The sequence below is a fragment of the Dromaius novaehollandiae genome, chromosome W, assembly GCF_036370855.1.
Source record: "Dromaius novaehollandiae isolate bDroNov1 chromosome W, bDroNov1.hap1, whole genome shotgun sequence".
NCBI classification, from domain to species: Eukaryota; Metazoa; Chordata; class Aves; order Casuariiformes; family Dromaiidae; genus Dromaius; species Dromaius novaehollandiae.
This window is the reverse complement of record NC_088130.1, coordinates 29499766-29518065: the sequence shown is the minus strand read 5'-3', so window position 1 is coordinate 29518065 and position 18300 is coordinate 29499766. Positions and strand designations below refer to the sequence as shown.

Here is an 18300-nt window from a genome sequence, read left to right as displayed (position 1 = left end):
TCCATGTGCAGTGCAGACAATATTGCTTATCCAGGATTTAATGAGCCGTGCTGCAGGTCAGACATTGTGGAGAGTCAATATGTGAAAAAGATTGTCATTTCGCTGGGAGGATTTCCAGGGCCTGTGAGATGTCACAAACTCTTAATCAGTCACGTAATTATTTGTGTTTGCTGTTTCTTCTGTGGCAGGATGAAACACAGGAAGATAATGGTGATAGTATCTACATTTCATACCAATTTTTTGGGGGGAGTGGGGAACAGACAGAAACTTTAAAGCTCTCAGAGTAGACATAGAATCAGTAACCTAAAATTTTTCAGTCCATCTGTTGCTTCTGAATACTAGATTTTTTGATGCCTGTACAACTGACAGTACCTGTGTGTGTACTTTTGATCTTTCTAAAAACGACATAATTTCTGTTCATTTAGCTACCTCAAGATCTGTCCATTTCAAGGCTTTAGGAGTCTTTTTTTTAAGTAGGCACTCTATCCCAACTCTTCAGGAGATGATGTGTTATAAATGCCAAGATGGCCCTCTGAAGATAAACACTTCTTAAATGAGACACAAACTATCCATTTGTCATTTCATAGTGGTATCTGTTCTTAGGAGTTCACGTGCAAATTTACCATGTCTTTCAGAATATTCTTTTGCAACTTTGAATAAAACTTGCGTATGAATTGCTAACTTTTTTCTAGAGATTGGGGGAGGGAAACAATAAAAAGATTTAAAAAAATTTAGAAGTAGATAAAAAAACACTACTCTGCTTGGCAATAATTAATTGTCTTGTTTGCATTTCTAGAGGTGGGAAAAATCCTCAATATTGAAAATGATTGCTCTCCTAAAAATTATATTCTGCAAAATATGATTTAATCCTTTTAAGATGGTCATGTTAGAAGTTTTTACTTTGATTTAAGGTGGTGTTTCTGCCCTACACTGTAAATTTAAGATTTCAGTTTCTTGAACTTTTAATACAATTTTTCCTGAGTCAATTCACTCCCCTGGATATAGAAACAAACCTTACCGTTTGTAAATCAGAGTAAACTAGCCTTTCTTGAGTTTTTCCTGCTCTAAATGTTAGGAAGGAAGAAAATCCTTGTTATTATTCAGTAGTATTTCTATAGAAAATCTAAATGAAAAAATTCTTAACAAAGAAGTAAAAAAGGAGAGCTGGGTTACCTTCAGTTTTTAAAGGAGAAGACACATGTGGAAGCACATTAGGAAATATGTAAACAGGTGATCCTAATGCCAGAGCAGTGGAAGTGCAATGATATCTGTGAAGTTCACAAACACATACTGAAATTGGTTGCAGTGGTTGCTAAAATGAAAATACCATTGTCATTAGCATCTTAACCTTAAAGGCCTCATTTGTTGGTCGGTTTTTACAATTTATATTGCTGCTTTGCAATAGTGTTTCCACAGAAAACACTATGCAAAGGAAGTCTATAGAACACATTGACTAGTTGAATATAAATGTATTGCTTGGCATGCTTCAGGGCTTCCGATTCCACCAAGAATGAATCCAACATAGTGAAGTAGCTTCTGCTTATACTTACTTTTAAGAGCTGACTTTCTGGCCTGTGGATAATGGCATGCGACTGCAATATCCATAGAACTTTTATTACTCAAAACTAACGTTTCCTTCTGCAAAGCACCGCAGAAGCTTTAATTGTATCAACTTTAAACTTCAGTAGTATCTGGTTGTGTGTGATGCAGCAATAAATCCTTAGTGGTTTATAATAGTAGAGTTCATTTTTAGTTAAATTGCTGAGACCTGAGTGACTGTCTAAATCTGCTTCCAGGCAGTGACTTTCTGCTTTGTTTTGCTTTTTCTCACATAGAGTAACCTTACTGGTGAGATTCAGTTATAAATTAATAAACTAGTGTGGTGCACCCCAGAGTAACTTCAGCCAACCTACATGCATTTACAAATCCAGCCTTTTACTCAGGAAATTAATTTCTTTAGTCTCATTAAGGATGCAAGTAAATAAATAATAGCAGCTTTAAGCTGTAAAGTTGTTTTGTCCCCTTCCCCGTTCCCTGATCTGTAGTCAGTCAGTGGCAGTTGCTATGATGCGGCTATCAAGCATGCCTGGAATAAACTAAATGTAAAGCCAGCATCTGTTAGAGTCTACTGATGGCCTATATATAAAGTAGATGCTGTTTATCCAATAGCCAAATCACCTGAGATGAAAAGTGTGGTATGCAATAAATGTGTTTAGAAATTTGGATGGTGATATTGTAAGATGTAGTTTTTTCTTATGCTTTTATGAAATGTGTAGCACCACAGAGACGAGATACGCACTTTAAACATTTCAATATAATAGATGATGAAATAAAAAAGCTCATTCATTCAAATTATAAATGAAACATGAGAGTAATCACTGGTGACTGTTCAGTTTTGTTGATACAAAGAGCAGCCGGTTACACAATCAAAACTACCTTTTAAAAGGGTGTCAGGAGCACATTTTTTCTTTAAACAACAAAAAGCTCTAAAAAAATTCTGAATTTTTATTGAGTAGTTTTTTGAAATAAATCTGTTAAAGCAAAAAATACGAAATACTCCAGGATTACAGTTGTCCGCTTAATGAGAATATGATCTTAACTGTGAAAAGGAGATATATAACCATCTAATATTTAAGCGTAGAAAGGGAGCACTACAGAACATGCAGAAAGTACAGCCAGCAAATAGGTAAATGAGTTAGTAAATGTGAGACATCCACTCTCAAAATATATTTCTTTCTTTGGACTATGCTACTGAATATGGCTTTAGTAAGATCATCAGTGTCCTCAGTTTGTACTTTCCTTTTAATGACCTGAAAATGCTTGGAGCAGAGTAACCCCCAGATGGCAAAGGATTAAGTAAGAGTATACTTAAAGTCCAAGCCAGTTCATGTTCACACCATCCAAGTTATCCAGATTTACTTTCAAAAAGGTTTTGAACTTAACCTGAGAAGAGATGGATTGTAGGAAAGATACAGGAGTTTTTCAGACTCTGAATGTTCCAGTGTTGCCTAGAAAAGATCATAGAAAATGCTTCTCTCTCTTACTGACTAGTTGTATGGCGAGTGGGGAACTTTTCTTAAAATAAGCTTTGAAACAGACTTGGAAATATTTTTCTTCAGAATGGGTCCTCTTCCCCTTTCCTTTAACTCCTATTTCATTTATTAGAAGTTTATGTAAGTGTTCTTATCTGCTCTAAATTTGCAACAAAGGGAAAAAGGTTTCAGATTGATCATAGTTGTGAAAATTAACGGTTTGCTGTGAACCAATACTATTTAGTTGAGGAAATTATGGAGATTTGGGGGATTTAAATGACAAAATAAGCTTCTTTTTAAGAGTGAAAGGCTTTGCAGATAGGAGGATAGTATAAAAATAGAAACCTGCAAGAAAAGAGAGAGAACAAAAAGATGTGGTTCTGCTCTGAAAAGCAATACTGTGAATAGCATTGCAGAGTTTATATACAGAAAGAGAAAAATTCTTTTTGTAATTTGTAGAGGCACAGCTTAGATCTCCTCATTTTATAAAAGAGATTTTTCCTAACTCCTCCTGATAATGCTTGACCAATAATGAAATTTTTTCAGCCTGAACTGAAACCTCAACTTGTGAAGGCACTTGAAAATTGAAGCCTGTGGTATTGCTCCTATGTTTAAAATTAAGCCTAGATTTAAAAGCTTTACTAGGTCAGGGCACCATATCCCAGTTCTGCTGCTGATGTTCAGATGGAGAAGTAGGAGCTTGCTCTCCCTTCTGTTCTGTCTTGCACTGCAAAGCCACCATGTAAAAATGTACGAGCTTTCCTCGAATCCAGTAAAGCAAGCACAATCTCCAGTCTCAGCACCTCTGTGTGTCAAGTAGAATAATTCTGTGCAAGAAGGGTGGCCACAGGTATCTGTTTTGTGTTTCATTTAAGCCCGTGATGCTGTAATGATTAGTAAAATGTAGTGAAGTAAGCCTGGTTTTAAACACAGCGTAATACTGCATAGGTACTTGATTTTAACGATGGGTAGATGCAGCTCACATGATTCACGTACAGCTCATACAGAATAAGGTGCCACTCAAGCAGTTGCAAATATACTCATCTGATCAGACAGTGAAGTTAGAAGATTTGAGGCGTCTGCTGTGTGAAAAGGTATATTCATATAACCAAAAGCATACTTTATTTTAGAAGTGAGTTATTTTTAATTTCTGAACAGCTTTAAATGGAAATCTAAATACATGTCAGCTGGAGCTTTTCACCATAACTTGTGATTTTGCTGACTGGAAATTTAACTATTTACTTCTATGCATTATATTTTTTCCCTAAGAAGAAAGATAATTTCACTAATTTATGAACTCGAATCCAAGATCTTTAAATAGGCAAGAAAATTAAAAAGCCACAGTAACTGCAGATGCGTCTTGCTGACAGAACAGCAGTTATTTTAGAAAGCTGCATGGAGGAGGGCTGGAGGCTGAGTAGCAACAGAGGTCCAGAAAATGTGTGATCTGAAACACAGCAGCATTTATCTACCTGTCATTCAGAAACCATATAACCTTACTAAATTTGAGTGCATGACCAAAGCTAACTGTTGAGGTTGCCTACGTTTTTCTTTTAATAAAACAAGAGGGAGTAAGATGTATTAATACAAGTCTTTCCTGACTATTGAATGCTCGAGTGGCTTTCTTTCCAGTGTTATTAATTGAAGTTCTGCAAAATCAGTTTTGGCAGTGTTAGAAGTAAGGCTCTCCTCCATAAAAGGCAATGTCAGCAAATCGTATTTGAACTAAAGAGTGATATGACTGTTAGTTATTTCTACAGCACTATGCATTTATGTAAGAATTTATACATTTATGTAGCAGATCTGGAACAGATGTGTTCTAGGCTCTCCAGATGCCTTTCCCAGGGGTATTGTTTTCAGAGCGTAATGAAATTTGAATATATCTTAGAAAAACAGAGACTGTAAATAATTACAGCTACGCAAAACCCAGGTCAGTAGTTGCTTGTCTGCAGCATCATTTTATAGAGCAGTTCCTGCTTATAAAAACAACATTTCCCCTGGAAGTTTTTTTCTTACCATGTACCGCAGTGTCATTCAGTAGCAACAGCAGCTGCTTTGAAGCAACACAGCATCACGGCACCAGTATCTTATTACTGACAAGTGTTTGCTCTACCAGCAGAGAAACGGGAAGGCAAAGACAAATGATTTCCTTTTGATAGCACCGTTTCATTAGGGTAGACCTCATCCCTCCATCCATAAAGTATCTGCTGACCGGGCAATGCTGATGTAATGCTGTTAGAGAGGAGAAGGGCAACGCGAGTCCTGCTTCGGGGCCTATGGGAGAAGTATTCAGTGCAAGAGCTCTTTCTTAGCCGAAAACGAAACAGCGGCCGGGCCTCTTCCTAGTTCATGTGTTCGCGATTTAAGGAGTTCCCGCGGGGCCGGGGCCGGGGCCGGGGCCGGGGCCGGGGCGCGGCGGGCGCTGTCCAGGGTGCTGAGCGGCGGGGCCGGGCCCGCCGGGAGCCCTGGGTGGCGCCGCGGCCGCGGAGTGCCTGAGGCGGCGCGGGGCCCCTTCCCCGGAGCAGAGGGAAAATCGCAGTTGTTGCTATGTGAAAACCAGGAAAGGGGGCAGGTGACTCTAATGAAGAAACTGAGAAAAAACAGATGTCGCAGGATCGCTTTATTTTCTTTTCCTTCGTAGTGTAAGTAAAGATAGAAGTGCTATGCAGAAGAATTCAGAGTCGGAAAACTGGAAAGGTTTTGTTAAGCTCTGTGGGCAAAGAACTTCATTTGAATTTATACTCTCTTTCGGTCAGACTTGCTCCAGAATTATTAGTATAATAAATTTCAGCCGTGAGCTCTATGGTTACTTACGGCAGAATGAATCAGTGGAAGCTGGGAGAAAGAGAGGATCAAGGAACTTCAGCTAGTTAGTCAAGATGAAGCGCTGAGCTTCTTGAAACATGTCCAGTCTTGTATTTCCTTGTAGGTTGGAGAACAATTTTACTGTGGTGTGTTCAAGTTAAATAGCAAAATGGCACCCATTAACACTTTTTTTCCTGCCATCCTAGAAACATTTAAATGGTCCTCTGTGCTCATGTGTTTCGTTTGTAAATTGCAGGTGATTTTCTTTATCACTGTGAAGCGTTGATGATCAGCAAATTTGTTAGTGATAAGGGATTCTGTTTTCCCTTCAACAGCACCAAAAACATTTTTCTCAGTGTTTTTCCCCCTTCTAGCCTGAGAAGACCAATTTTTAAAGTTAAGTTTTTATTTGCTATGCAGCATTTGGAGAAGTCCCATTTCATTGCATCTGAACATGCGAGATGGAACAGACAGGTTCCCACATTTTGGAAGAACTTCCCCTAGCAACATGTCTGCACTTGCCAAGCCTGTGCTTAATTTCTCCCGCATGAGTGAATTAGTAGTCAACATTATTTTTTGATATCTATCTCTGCAGCCAGCCATCTGTGGTAGAAATACTCCTCCTTCGAAGCTGATGCAAGTTGCTTTTCTGTTTATATTAGAAGATCTGGATGATCAAGGCATTTCACTCGTTTTGTTTTACTGCGGGTTTATTTTCTGTGTGTTGTAGCTGTTAACAAATCTCTTCTTTGTGAAATTAGAAAACAATTGATTTGGATAAGCCACAATGAATTACTCATTTTCTTTAGTTAAGTTTTTGAGAAGCAGAACAATTTCCATCATGCTGTCAAATGCAAAATCAATTGCAGAAAGTTGTTTTGTTAACCCTTCTGCACTGCTTAGCTTTGATTGTATTATTGATAGATTTAATATAGTCTAAGGCCACAAGCTATCATTAGATCATCTAATCTGACCTCCCTTCTGTTAAACGTCAAGGAGTTACTGAGTCCTATATTGAAAAAAGACCTTATTTTTGTCAGTGGAGTTATCTATGTGCCTTTAAATGGACTCGCAATACCTAGGAAGTTGAAAATACATGCTAACTTCATTTCAAATGTAGGAATCACAGCTAGTGTCAGATTCTGTCATCCTTGCTTTCAGGAAGCAATGTTGCTGAGTTCCTTGCTGAGATGAAATACATGCAGAGCAAGGTACTGCTGAACATGAGCAAAGTAGCACAAATTGAGAACAGTAAGTATTGTTTAATTTAAAAGTGCATTACTCTTTTAGGTACATGCTTACTATTTCAAACCATTTTTTTTTTTGAAAACTCTGTAATGTTCAGTGGAAAAGATTTTCAAAATCTCCTGTCTCTCTTAGAAAAATAGTTTCATATTTTTACTTGCCACAGAACATGCAGATGTACAAATTGACTAGTTTTCCTTTTCGTGCAAATATTTAACAGTTTGTAAGTAGCTGAAAAAGATGCTCATAATATAATCCATGCCAAATCTTCCAGTGTTTCTTGTGTAGATGCAAAAATGTAACTGCTGGTTTGTATATGAATCACAAGTGGAACAGTCCTTGTATTAAAAAAGAAAGGTAGGCCAGTATTTACTGGGATTGTTTGTTTGTTTTGTTTTTTATCTTGAGCACACAAATATATAAATGTGCACATAGAGTATCTGGGATGATCAGCTTGGAGGTGGAAGGATTAGTTTTGTATATAGGAAGCCAATGGACTATAACAGAGAATTTAAATCATTCACAGATAGGATATAGAAAAGTGGCCACATGATCTCCTCTGGCTTTGATAACTTGACATAAAACTCCAAATTCCAAAATATCATTTAATCTAAAGTTTGGCTCTGCATTTGAGAAAACAAAAGACAGACTCAAATCTTGGAGGTTGGAGCTTTGTTTCGTTCTGGTGAACCAGGGAAATCTGAATGAACTTTCAGGGAAGAAGCAGTGCTTGTGAAGCTGTGAGCCTCCTTTTGAGGAACAGCTGAGGAGGAGATTGGTGAGCAAGAAATCATTTACTTGCTTTTTGCCTATCTGAAAAAGTCACAGAATGGCCAAGGAAGGCAGAGAGAAAAATTTCTGTGGTGTTTTGTTTCTCTGCCTGTAGCATAGAGTTGCACTGAAGCTGGAGAGAGAAAATCTAGCTGGGAAACAGCTCTGAGTTCCAGGAACTGCAGGGCTGTTCTCATAAGGGTGGAAAGATAAAGAGTCAGAACCTGAGAAGGAAGAAACATTTGGAAAAGCAGACAGGAAAATGCTATTTTAAGGGACTCTTGGAAACAAGATTTTTAGAGAGTATGAATACAAAAGAATATTGAGAAAAGATGCATCCTAGTAATTAATTTATTTAATAGCTTGATCTATAGTAATATATTCTGTTACACTGATATATATTGCAGAAGAACAGAACTGATGAGCATCATTAGATCCCACTGTTTTGGTAGGTGGATGTTTTGAGGTTTTTGAGGAAGTTGACAAAAGCTGACATCTGGAGCTCTAGACCCCTCTTTTCTTTGGATCTAACAGATGTTTTATTAGCAGGAAAGCCAAACAGTAATCTTAGCTGTGAATAATTGTCATATATAACTTTTAGTTTTCATTTAGAGATAGTGTTTTGTTAGATGCTGTCTTGGAGCGAAAGGCAAAATAGTTAACATTGCTACTTTGTGAAAAAACAGATGCGTCCTAGTCTATTGGTGATATATTCGTCCATTAATTTAGCTGGGATTAAATTTCACCAAGAAAGTGCAACCAGAGATGATGAATGAAATCCATTGTTTTATGAAAAGGAATAGACTAGGTAATACCTCTCTAATCACTCTGTCCACCATAGGATCCTCCTGCTCCACTCTCCATTTTTCTACAGAGGTTCCACAAGAACTGTCTTTCACCTTTCTTTAAACCTTAGTTTTGAATAACCTCATCTACAAACAAGGTCAGTCATCGCTTCATTGTTGACAAATCATAGATCTAGCTCTTTACTCCAGGTATCTCCTCCTACCTCTATATCAGACATTTCCTTCTGATGGCAGGACATTGAAGTTGTTGGTCTGTTTTCCAGTTTTTATGCATTAATCCTTTCCTGATCACATCACATCCTCCCCATCACTCAAGCCTATGTTCTGCATAATTTTTTTGATAACTAAATAACTTCTCTCAGAGAAACTGAGACTGGGAGAAAGAAACAGACTGGGAGAGAAAAAAGAGAGAGAGAGAGAGAGAAACAAGGAGAAAAGGAGTGAGAGTGAGAGATTATCTTCATTACACCTTTAGAATGCAATATTTTCTATCCAGCCATACAGCTATCACTTGTGACTCTGTTATTTTCTTTTTCTTTTTTTTTTTCACATTGATAATGCAGTCTTGCCTTTCTCATTTCTGCACAGAATAGTTTTGCAATGGTTTAAAGTGACAGACCAAGATGATGATTATGTTACCCCTCTTTTAGTCTCTTTTTGCTGACTTGTTTTTACTTTTAAGGGCCTTTGTTGCCAATCTTGATCATGGCTAGCAGGATGTCAGCTCAGGCTTCTGTTTGCCTTGTAATGTTAGTCTCCTTTGCCTGCTTGTCTGACATGTAATCAGTTACCTTGGTGGCTTTTCTTATGCTTCCCTAAAATTATGTGTAAAATGAAATGATATAAATTTTTTTCCAAACATCTTTCTCAATTCCTTTCTTGTGTGGCCGAATTGCTATTGCTCTGAGACTGGCCTCCAGTCATTTTCTCATTCTTGTTCATGAATTCCTCACTGCTGTCTGGTTTTATTCACTTTCTTTCATTTCATGGCTGGAAGGTGAATTCAGCTATGAGACAGGGACTGTCCTTCTGTATATATGCAGCGTGCTTTCAAAAGTTTTTGAACCATAGCTAGTTAAGGTGCTGTATAGTAATACGAATAACAAGACTATTGTCCCTTTTACAGTTAGAATATATGAAAACAAAGCTCACAGTCTTTGAGAAGACCTCAGGACAGTAAGTGATGGTAAAGGGAGGACAAAATTAAGCCTCCCTGAAATACGTTGTGAAATTACAACTTTCAGGACGTGTGGGAAAGGAATCTGAAAGAGGGGATGCCAGCTGAGAAGGAGCCTTCCAAATTGGTTTCTCAGCTGTGCAGTTCTTCCTTCTAGCTTCACACACCATCTTGCATCTGAAATCTGAGGTTGGCTTGAGTGGGCATGAGGTTAGAGACAAATTTTTCACGTGTTGTTCTGCATCAACAAACGAAAGGTAGCAAGGTTTTCTTACACAAACGGAAGCAATGTAAGATTGCTTTGGAACTCTTCTCTCTCCTCTGGAGTTGCTTGCCTCTCTCCATTTTCACTCAGAACATGTTCAGAGCACTTACTGGAATAAAGCCTGCTTTCTTTCTCTAATGCTTATCTGATTGCAAACACTGCTAATGTCCAAACGTTCAGTTTCATCTGGCAGCAGCAAAGTCAATTATGTTTCCAGATCCAATATACTGGGCACTGCAAGATTAAAAGCATCTTATGTTCAGAAATACATTTTTACACATCAGTCTAAGCCTTTTCCCTTCTTGCCTTTGCCCAGCAGTAAAAATGGGAAAATAACCTTAAAGGTGTGAAATCTTTCAAATACCATAGAATAAACACTGAATCCTTCTTGCTTTTACATATGCAGATGCCTATACAGATGAGGCAGAGAGGAAAACTCAGTGTTGACAGAGTAATTTAATTTTCCAAGTTGTTTGTCTTTCTCAAAACAGTTGTTTACAGCACTTACATGGTAGAATCTTTGCGATCTGAATGTCTGTGTGTTGGGATCTGAACACAGACTTCTCTTGGCAAGCTAGGGCATTTGTCAAGAGGGGAAACAGATTTGGTATTTACCATTGTAATTTGGATTTACTTCATTGACACAAGGGGGAAAATATATCCATGCCTCATTAGGACTTTATTTGAATTTGAGACTCTCAATTTAGGAGAGTTCTGTTCTTTTTCAAGTATATTTTGCACCTGCAAGGTCTTGTATTCGCTTCACTCCTGAATGCTTATGTTATTCTTGTACACTAACAATCTGGTGTGTCAGGTGCTCTACTCTTGGTTATTAATACCTACCTATGTATTCAGTGAATTTTCAACCTTTTCATTTTAGGATATATTGTTTCTTCTAATCTCTTTTCTGAGACTTATCAGCTGCTAGGTTGACAACCATTTCTGATGTGAACTCATTTGTATTTGCATAACTGAAAGAAAATCTAAGGAATGTTACTGTTTTGCGTTATCATCCAAAGTATATCCAATTTATTTATTTCTCTGGTGTTTTTACTTGTCTCTATTTATTACTCTATGTGTGTATGTGTGTGCGCGTGTGCACATCTATAATAGATGAATCAGAAATACAATAAAATGTCATCTATCTCCGTTCTCAAACCGCCTCACTGGATAAAAATAGCCCTGAGGGAAAGTTAAGTTAAACCACATCCTGTTGGTGTCAAGTACCATACCCTGCTGTTCTTATTTTTGTGACTAGCTGCTGACATTGTTTTCATAAAAGTTGCATTTTTTGGAAAATTGGGTTGATTTTTGAGGTTGTTTTTTCTTTGGAGGATTTTGCATACTGTTGGCTTTTTTTTTTTTTTTTTTTTTAGCTCCACGCAGGGCTGCCATGGCAGTTTGGATCCTTACAAAGTACCTGCAGTAAACAATCACTGTCCATAGCTTTTGTAACTACAGAACAGGATCCCGTATAGCTACATAACAGCCCTATGGCTGCCTGTATTCTCTGGATTTCTGCTGCATAAAACAACCACCTTTTCTTACAGACTCCTCTCTCCTTATTTATTTTTTTGGTTTTTTTAGTCACTACTGTGTTGAGGTTGCGTAATCTGAATGCAGTGTAGGTGACTTGGTAAACTTAGATGTGCAACTAGGTCATTGGTAGAGTTAGATGTGCAACTAGATCATTTGATCTTGATTCTGACCAGGACTGTGTTTTCTATGGCATAAGTGATTGTTAAGCAGAATCTGCCAGATTGCCAAAATATATATTAACTTTATGCTATACATTTGTTTCATGTCGTCGTGTCGGAAGATGGCATCAGGAAAATGTTGTATTGTCAGATCTACTTATGATTAAAAAGTATGCACAGATTTTTTTGGAAAAAAAAAAGACATTTTGAATCTGTAAAAGCTCATTGGTGAGGTGAACTTGTGGAAGAACGGTGTGCAAAAAAAGAAAGAAAACATTCAACATCTTGGAAAAAACAACAGGTATTAATCTAATGTCTTTATATTATCATTAATCACTGACAGATTTACAATCATATACTGTCTATCTTCTCTGTAGAACACATTTAAAAGGGCTTTAAAGCTTTACAAGACAGCTGGGAAATTAGCTGGCTCGGAGAACTGACAATGTGATATCAGTCCTGTTACCTGTAACTTCTTAATTAAATCCTGCTGAGTTCTGGGAGTGTTTGAAAGTGCTAATCATCTGGTATTTTTGGTTGCCTATTCTTCTGCTGTTTCAGTCTGTTGACCTCCATGAGAGCTAAACTTACATGGAAAACATTAAATATATTAAAAATGAGGTTTGATGAATCAAAGCTCCAGCTTAGGTAAAGTTACTTAACTTCATGGACTTTAATGGAGTGATAGCCGAGCCTTTGGCTTCATATTCTCATTTTTGGATCTGTACTAAAAACAAACTCTGTTTAAAAATGAAGATCAAAGGCTTATACAGTCTAACCATTCTTTTTTTCATTTGTCCAGGCTTGTAAACCAAAAATTTAACAAAGTGTCATTTATTGCTAAAACCCCTAAATTTTAGGAAAGATGCATCCTGTCTCAGTCTCAGATGCTACTTAATGTGCTCCTTGTTAAGTGTGTTGGATCATTTTGTTCAGAAGCCTGATTGAAACTGATGATTTCTGATAATGATTGAGCAGTGAGCTAGGCTTGACTTTACTAGAAACAAAGAGTAAATAGGGGAGAGACTATGAATATGAAAGAAGATCTGTTTAAAAACAGGCTCCTGCAGTCAAAAAGGAGCCTCATAAAAGCTACTTTATGCAAATCAGGAGCTGTAATGCCATTTCACATGATGATGGTTTCCAGAAGCTATCTAAGGACTTTCTTTTTAAAAGTAACTTACCAATAAAGAGTCTTTCTGAGCAGGTCTGTAAGCTAGAAAGTGATGTGAAAATATTAAGGAGGAAGAGACTGCATCAAAATCCTTTACCTACTTTAACCTACTAGGTAACGCCTACTTTACCTACTAGGTGTTATAGTTTGCGGCTTTCTTGAGCAAGATGTATGGTCTGTGGATGGTAAATTGTCAAATTTGAGCAATTCAGGCTTGTAAAAATATATTCCTTATGAGAACTTTAAGATGTTGCAAGTTTAGCTTAAAAGTTGAGGAAAGGATAAAAACATTGAAGCAGCAAATTAAAACAGTCCGTATCTCTGTTGCAGAAGAATGAGGTCAGAGAGACTTGTTGGCCATTACTGATGTAGAGAATAAGTCATAAGTCTTCTGAGGGATGCCTTATGGCAAGTATATGTGATTGTTATTGTTTGTTTCAGCTGGTTGTGCTACATAAAATATCTGCAAATTCCAGAAGGCATTTTGCCTGAACAGAAGTTGTCTAGCATAGCTGCAGCTTTTTCTTAGTGATGTAAGTGCACATGATGTGTTGCAAACTGAAGGACTATTCTGAAATTAATTAGGAATGATATGGATTATTGAAATTACACTGAGTGAACACATGGAGGAAGGGAGAAACTACCCTAGCAAATAGAAAAACATTAATAAATAGGTATTAAACTTGGTCTTGTCATTTAGTCCTTGATGTTATCAACAGGAACACAGGAGCGTTGCTTCCTAAGTGTCATTTCTTTGTGCTTCCTAAGTGTCATTTAATCCAGTCATGAATGTTGTCTCACTTTAGGTGTAATTTAACAAGGTTGAGAAAGGGACATGATGTGCAATTGCCATTTCATAATACAGTTTAACAGTAAATTTAATGCTGTTCTTGGTCCATGTGAGGTTTTTCTCAGTAACACTAATGTAAGTCTGGAGGAGCTGAACAGACTTCTGCAGGGTTGTTGACGGCTTGCAATTGTTGGTTTGCCTATGAAATGTAGCCAGAGAGTTTAAATGATGATATGTTCCTGTGGGACTCGATATTTCTGAGCAGATTTGTATCTTACATAAACATGAAATAAGAATTTATATCTGAGCAAGCCTGTTTATTATATTTTGTTTGCAAGCTCTTTTAGCATCCAAGGTGATTGTATAGAGCACAGGTACATACAGAAATACATGCTACAATTCTTTCTAGTGATGAGAGAGATTCATTGTGCTTTTAAAGTCAGAAAGGATCAGCATACTCTTTGAATCTGACTGCCTGCATTGGATAGGTCATGGATTTCACCAAGGCTTTCCTTTGTTTAGTTCAATAACATGTGATGGAACTACAGAATATCTCCTAGAAAGGTGGAGTTTAAATACTTTCAGAGGAAAATGCAATGAAATGAAGGAAAGAGAGAACCTAGAATTAAAGTATTCCAAAGCCTGTTTCTCTGAACTGGATTTAAAAATCTGGTGTCAATATAGGCTTTTTAAGCAAATTAGCTTCACACTTGGATGGGAATTTCTTACTGTGTCCTTCAAGGGTGTAAATATTTTCATGGATTTTACTTCATACTGTTATGTATAGCACAATAGGAAGAACGTGTCTGCTGTTATGAAGCACGTACAAAGCAGTGTGAGAAAGAAGATGGGCTCTGCCCCAGGGAGCCTCCCTGGCTGCTGGAAAGGCAGCGCACACAGGCGCATACATCAAGCAAGCAGAGTGGGGTGCTCTGGGTCTGCATGCTCTGAATAAAATCAGGCAGCTGGGATCTCCCAAATTCATTTCAGGAGGAAAAAAAAAAAACCACTTGTTACTTGCCTAGCCATTTTCAGAAGTTCTGAGTTTCTGTTGGTCAGCGAGAATCATGCTCATACATCTCTCTGCTGTGTTGCTGGTTTTTTGGTTTTGGGATTTTATAACTTGATCAGCACAGACCAGAGAATTTGGAAATAATGTGTGTTGCTCCTGTGAGATGGAAGGCCACATGCAGGGTAAAGGCCCAATGTACTAAGGCAGTAGGAGTATTTTGTGAGCAAATAAATATTTGAAGGAAGAAAGAACAGGAAGCGTACTATAAAGAGGAATTTTAGCATAAAGCTGTTGAATATGCTCAGTTTTCACTTTGAGTTTTGTTTTCCCTCGGTTGAAATATTGTATGGTGAGCTTTTGACTTCCCTGAGCTGCTCTGGCCTTAGGACTGCAGCGAGAGAAGATGGAGAAGGGGGAAGCAAAGGCAGCAGGTTCCAAGTCGCTTTTGTCCCAGTTTGGTATGGGGACTCATTTGGCCAATGACATATGGTAAATTAGGTTAGTCAAACCTTATTACAGCAAGGTGGGTGTTACTGGAAGTCTATGATTGCCTCAAAAGTGCATCACCTACCGTGAAGATGTGCTGTAGAACCACTTAAATTTAAGGATTCCCTTACCAACAAGGGGAAACATGTATGTCAGCTTTGTAGCTGCCAGAGTGGAGCTGTCAGGATACCTGTCTTGGTGAGTATTAGGATTGTGGAAAGAGTATAGCCCAGCATGACTGTCCTACTTGCGCTGTTCTTAACTTCAGTTTTGTTCTTACAGTTGTATTCTGTGGAAATAAACTTTAGGGTACCTTGGACTCACTTGGGTTTTTTTTCTGGTCATGGCTCCCAGCAGTTTATTACATGTGTTTGCTGTCTTTTGTACAGAATGGCTCCAAATTTCTCCAGATCCTATCTACAGTTAATTTCCTAGCTTTAGATGATATTTCTTGAATTTCTGGATGCTTCACCAAGTACAATTGTATTGCCATCAATGCAGCATATTTTTGAAAGTTTCTTTTAAAATCACTGTATAAGCATTAATTTTAAGATCATAAGGCAGTGCAATGTATTAGAAACAGAAGCTGTACATTTATATTCTTCAGTCATTTCTGTTATGAGTGACCTCTAACATGTTGTTGAGCAGCTTCTGTTCCAAGTTAAATGTAAGTCGCTTGCAAGTCATTCATATGTTCCATCTTCAAAACAGTAAATGGTACCAGGGAGTCTGTTCTTAGAGCTAATAAGATTAATAACTCCATGCCTAGAGTTAGCAATTTTGGCTTGCTTATGCACATTCCCTCCTGGAAAGCATGTGTAATTGGAGATTTAGAATTGTCTCATCTTCTCCAGACCTTCTTGTAACCTCGAGATAGAAATTTTTGACTTCCAGAGCTGAATATGAAACTGCTGTTGCTTTCTCATGTCAAGCACAAGACCAAGTTCCAAACTTCAGACTTGGTCTAATTTGCATTTGCTTCATATCTTTTGTAGAGCAGTTGTCATCTGAAGCAATAAACAATTTCTTAAACGATGTGCTAAAACATTTGTTCTGGAAAAGACTTCCTGGGTCTCCATCCAATGCTCTACCATTTTTTGCAGTCACATTTTATAACCCTTCTCGTATGTCCATCATTTTCCATCTAAAAATGGGTTCAGCTGTTTATGCCATTTGTTCCTATTAGAAGCTTGATCAAAACCTGATTCCTCTGGTGGTTAATCTGCCTAATTTTTGACCTAAGTGTGGTCACAGTCAGTTTATACCCCTTGGATTTGGAACCAGTCCTGTGATTTATCTCAGGTGGTTCTTTCTCATCCATGGTGAAGAAACTGAAAACTAGTCTTTGAAAAATTGTACCCCATGACTTCCCACTAGCTTGCTGCTCCTCTTTTCAGTGTTCTCTATTTCTGGATCCTGTTTGGCTGGTAATACCAACCTTGTAATTCCTCTACTAATCCTTATCCCCTTGCACTTAACTAATAATTTCCCATAAATTCTAACGCTCCATTGAAGTCCACAGAGATTAGATCTGCTGTATTTCTTACATCTGGAAAATTGTGCATCTCAAAATAGAAAAGCATTAGCCCTTACTAAATTTAAATTGCATTTTATTGCATGCTCCACTTAGCACTGTCTTTAATTATTCTTTTCTTCAGAATACTGCAGAATTTAAGCTAAAGCCTTATGTACTGGTGGGTTTGTACAGCACTTTTCTCCTACTGCTGTTTTCCATCTATGTGACCACCCATTAAAGCTTGTATCTTCTGACTAGCTCTTCTGTACAATCCGTATGGTTTAACAAAACCAGATCTGAAGTGTCTTGTTAATTCATGTACAATAATATCTTGGCCTGTCTGCAAGTAGCATTTGTTTGCTTTAGTTCTGTTAAATTGGTTAGCGTCTTTATAATGATGCAGTACCTAACAGCTCAAATTTCATGCTTTGTGGTCTGGATCTGCTGCAGCAAAATCTTTATCATCGCTCTCCCTCAAGCTGATATAACCCCATTTTATGCATGCTGTCCTTTCTTATTTCTTCATGGTTTACTGCATCATTGATGGGCAGAACTATATTTCCATCTTTACTTTTAACTCTGTTTTTGAATAAGACTGATATTTTAACTGATTGCTATTTCTAGTATTATATAATAGAGTTTTTTGCATCCTGAGAATTGATAAAATAATAGTCTTTGTTTTTCTGTCCTTCCATATGATGAAGAGACAAGTAATATACCAAATAATTCTTTTTCATTGGATTCAAATTAGTCCGAACATTTCAACTTCTGCTGCTATGATATAAAGCCCTTTGGGGGGATCTCCCCAAAGTACATGTACAGATTTACGTAGAGCTGTTTGTGTCCTGTGATTTTTGTATGGAACAGGTTGAGATAAGAATCCATTATATTTCCAGATTGCATTCAGCAATATGCAAAATTTGAGTTCTCCTATCTTGGAAAAAACGGACATAGCTGCTCAGAATAGTTGCTGGCAAGAGTTCCTTATAAGATAAAGTTTCTAAAACATGCCTTTAACAACACAACAAAAAAAAGCCAACCAAACAAACTTGCCTAGAAATGACCTATCTCAGCCACTCCTGCTTGGTTGTTGGAAAAACAGAAGGTGCGTGCAGAAATGCTTAGAACTTCAAACATACACAGGCTAAGATGCATTTATCTAATGAATAAAGTACACTGAAACATTATTTAAAAGAAGATGGATGATAAATTCCTTTTGATAGCATACCTGCAGTTAACGTGGTATTTGTACCTAAATATTTTGAATCAATCTTTTAGATTCTGAGATTCTAAGATTTAGATTTCTGCTACAAAAAGTAATGCAAAAAAACTGTTATTGAAATAACTGAGCCTAATATAATTGCTACTATTTTCAGTGAATGACAGTTACTGCAAAGCATGGACCTTAGGAAACAATATAGGTCTATTTTTTCTGTTTTACGTAGTGCTAGTTAAAGGAGCAGGAAAAGATTCTGAAAATAAATGACTACTTTTTACCAATGCCAAGAAATTTCTTTTTCTTCA

At 37.4% G+C, this 18300-nt stretch overlaps 1 protein-coding gene across 3 annotated transcripts in view; it reads left to right on the top strand.

Annotated features, from left to right (window-relative positions):
* The window catches only part of LOC112995231 (calcium/calmodulin-dependent protein kinase type IV), a 173770-nt gene that overhangs the window by 29773 nt on the left and 125697 nt on the right, over positions 1 to 18300 (top strand). The window contains exon 1 of one of the 3 annotated variants that reach the window (XM_026120090.2): positions 7070 to 7088. The exons of the other annotated variants lie outside the window; for them this stretch is intronic. The gene's annotated coding sequence lies outside the window, so the exon portion shown is untranslated. Of the gene's footprint in view, positions 1 to 7069; positions 7089 to 18300 lie in introns of those variants that run through there. 3 annotated transcript variants of the gene reach the window in all.